Below are 3873 nucleotides of genomic sequence, written 5' to 3'. Positions count from 1 at the left end.
CCCTCTTTGGAAAACTCGAGTTAGCTACTACCAAATCAAAAGCTCTAGCGAAATCCAATAGCGAAGTACCTCTCTCGTTCATGTCTCCAAATCTGAACCCTCCATGCACATTGTCATAGCCCCCAGCATTAGCCCCGATATGGCCATTGAACTCCCCTCCATTGAAAATATTCTCGGTGCCCAGAATACTATGCACCACCTTGTCCAAGTCCTCCCAGAATTGCCTCTTGACCTCCTCGCCCAAGCCTACTTGAGGAACATAATAACTAATCACTCTTAAAGTAAGCCCCCCAACCACAAGCTTAACAACCATCAACCCTAACCTCGATTACTAGTTTCCTAAGATCTCTGTCAACTAAGATACCGACCCCATTCTTGCCCCATCACCTTTAGAGTACACAGTTTATAACCGTTAACATCATGTGCCTTAGTACCCTTCCACATGGTCTCCTGGACACATGCTATGTTGATCCTTCTTCTCTGAAGAATCCTACCCAACTCTCTAGTCTTACCCGTCAACGTCCTTATGTTCTAGGACCCAACTCTTAGCCTAGAAGTTTCCTTGTCCTTCTTCCCACCTTTTCCCCTACCTCCCGCCCCACCTGAGGACATGACTTTACTCTCACATCTTAAACCACAGCCACTATAGACTTAGTGTACTACTTAATCGCTACCACTCAACCAACAGAGAGAAAATATGCTAAGAATATGAAAACATAACAAGTTAAAAGTGTCAGGAACAAGTACAAAACTCAATCAAGTATTAGCACAATTAATCTGCTTGAAGAGACAGATGTAACATGCAAGATTGAATTGAATACAAGGCACTACCAATAAAGAAAATATGCTAAGAAATATGAAAACATAATAAGTTAAAGTTGTCAACAACAAGTACAAAAACAAGAACAAAAACTCAAACACGTGCTAGCGCAATTAATCTACCTAAAGAAACAGATGTAAGAAGCAAGATTGGATTTAATATACGGCACTACCAATACAGAAACATACAGATGTAACAGAGAACAAATCGACTAAAAACTGCAACTAAAAATGGAGAGATAGAACCTAGAAATCAGAGAGTTGGCCGGAAGATGGGTGGTTGGTTCCGCCAGAAAATCCTGGGTAGTGGTCGTCGGAAAGCTGCTTGGAGGTGTCGTCGGCGGTGACCTAGTATGCGGTTACCTGTGGCCACAGAGACTGCAAATGGGAAAGAAGAAAGAGACAGGAGGGAGGAGAAAAGAGAAAAGGCCGCAGGAAAAGAGTCGTCGGCAGTGTGCCGGATTACCCTTATCTAGGGTTTAGAAACTTAAAGAGGGTAAAAAAAGAGACAAGGAAGAGAAAAAAGGTGATGCAGGAAAAGAGAAGAGAGAGAGAGGAGAAAGAGAAGGGAGAGGAGCGATTACCTGGTGGCCATCGGCGACAATGCTGGTTTAGATGAATTATAGAAGACGTGAAGGGGCGTTCAGAAGAGAGGGGGCATTCTCAAAACTCCAATTTTTTATTCTCGATTGTGTAAATAATTTTTTTAAATTTAATTTCTATTAATAACATAAATTTTTTTTTCTCGTACTTTTTATTATTCTACGTTGTGGGATTACATTGGGTTTTTTTTTTTTTTTGGTTATTCAATGTCGTTAAATTATATGCTTGGTTATCATTTTTGACTTTTTTTCAATTTGAAAATTAAATTTAGCTGTTATATAGGTATATAGCATAACTACTAGTTATCTTAGTTATTTTATTTTAATTTTTATTTGTCGTGTCCTTTTTATTATTCAACATTGTGGGATTACACTGGACTGTTGTTGTTGTTGTTGTTTTTATTATTGAACGTTATTAAATTATATGCTTGGTTATCTTTTTTACTTTTTTCAATTTGAAAATTAATTTAGTTGTTATATAGGTACATATCATAAATATTAGAAAAGAAAAAAATATCATGATGCTAAAGAGGTAAAAGATTAAAAACAAAAAGAAAGAAATGTTGATATTATAAAAGTTAAAATAGGTATTTTAAAAAAGTCAACTGAGAAATAGAGGAGAATGACAATTGTTCAAAGTAGAAGGGAGAGTTTGATTTTTAAAATAAAGTTCGGGGGTATAGATGATTTTCACCCTTCCTGAAAATTTCCCAAAATATAAAAACATCTATTTGCACCATAAACGTAGGATCATTTTTTTTTAAGGGAATAACTCGGACTTCAAACAAGGATGGCGGAAATTTTTCGCACTCCTTATTCCGTATCTCGTCCTTTTTTCCCTTTTGTTTTCGGTCAACTCTTTCGTTGTTTCGTAAAGCCAGATCTGACACTATAAATGACAAGCCTCAAGTCCTTTCCGTGTGCAATTTTGTCTACTCATACTAAGAAGGTAATTAGTTTGGGTTTGGTTTTTCCTATTTTCCTCTTTCGCTCCTGAAATTTTTCTGCTATTTTTTCTGGCTGTAAAAGCAAGCTAGATTTCTTTTTCCTAAAAGCTTCGTTCTTACTATTAAACAAAGCTTGTAGTGAAAAAGCAAAAGATTTTGTGTTTGTAAAGACAGTACTACTGCTATTACTTATTACTGTTACTACTTTTGTTCTCTCTACGGATATTTCACTTAGGTATTTTCAGTTATTATTGTGTTTTCAAGATTTGAGCCAAAATGGCAAACATATAAACTTCTTGCGCTCTTTAGACCACAAATTTTGATAATAAAACTTTTTACGTAATATCAGCACTTTATTTTGATGATTTACCTTCAGCTATTGGAAACAACTTCTCTCTTCTTTGGGATAGGGGTAAGGCTCGGATACACACTACCCTCCCCAAACTCCACTAGTCATGAGATTTCACTGAATTGTTGTTGTATTTTGATGATTTATAATTTTGATTTAGAAGCTGTATTTGTTTTATCAGGGATTGGAAAATCGGAAAAGGAAATAATCGCAGAGATCTGAAAGATGGATTCCGAAAATTCAACAACACAACAGTCAATTATGGCTGTGGTAGGCAATTTGCGACATCAAAACAGGAAGGAGAACTGTCCATCTGTATTTATCCAAAAAGAAGGAAAGATATTCAACGATCCTCCACGTTTACCTAGGAGCAATAAACCATCTACAGACCGCGTTGCATCAAATCGAAATAATAAACGAAGAAATAATTATAATGAGCGATCACCAAACCAAATTCGTCAGGATCCACCATCATTTAGCAATTATAATTCATATTCAAATTATGAGGTGACACCAACACGTTCGGCAGGTGATCCTCCAGCATCAAGGTCCGACAATTTCTATTCCGTGATTCCTTTTATCATTGTCTTCTTTTTTATCGTCTTCAAGTTCTTTATGTAGAAATTTACATTTTACTTTTCGCACGACTTGTTGCTTTTATTTAGAAATAAATAAAATACTGTAGCCCCACACTAGAGGAAGAGGGCAGTTGTCCATGGTGCAATAGCTTACTGGTCAAGTTTTTCATTTCGAAGTATGATGTTTAATTAAGTTTTGAATTATAACTCTTGCACAAATTTATTTTTAAGTAAACCACTCATGCACCTCCAAAGGAGAAGTAAAACGGTCGTTGCAATAATAATCCAATTAAGAACCGAGGTCGAACCACAAGAAATTTAAATAGGTGTTATGGTATATATAGATATCTAAGAAGGCGACTAAATATACCTTAAATTAGCTTTAGTGACTAAATCTAAGAATTACACTAACTATTAGTCAAAATAGGCTAGGAGATACTTGTACTTGCTTCGGTTTGATATTTCGGTCCATATACTCCACAAAGTTCCATCCAAACATCTCAACTCGATCAAAACTAGTATTTTAAATGATTCTAATCATTGACCAAGCTTATGTGACATTAATGTATTGGGAAAAA

At 35.9% G+C, this 3873-nt stretch overlaps 1 long non-coding RNA gene across 1 annotated transcript; it reads left to right on the top strand.

Moving 5' to 3' along the window:
• The first annotated feature begins 2147 nt into the window (after nt 1–2147).
• Nucleotides 2148–3443, top strand: LOC104238228 (uncharacterized). The gene is made up of 2 exons (XR_713837.2): nt 2148–2370; nt 2899–3443. It is a non-coding gene; the product is annotated as an uncharacterized lncRNA (long non-coding RNA).
• The last annotated feature ends 430 nt before the right edge of the window (nt 3444–3873 follow it).

The sequence above is a fragment of the Nicotiana sylvestris genome, chromosome 10 (assembly GCF_000393655.2).
Source record: "Nicotiana sylvestris chromosome 10, ASM39365v2, whole genome shotgun sequence".
NCBI classification, from domain to species: domain Eukaryota; kingdom Viridiplantae; phylum Streptophyta; class Magnoliopsida; order Solanales; family Solanaceae; genus Nicotiana; species Nicotiana sylvestris.
This window is presented reverse-complemented; position numbering and strand designations above follow the sequence as displayed.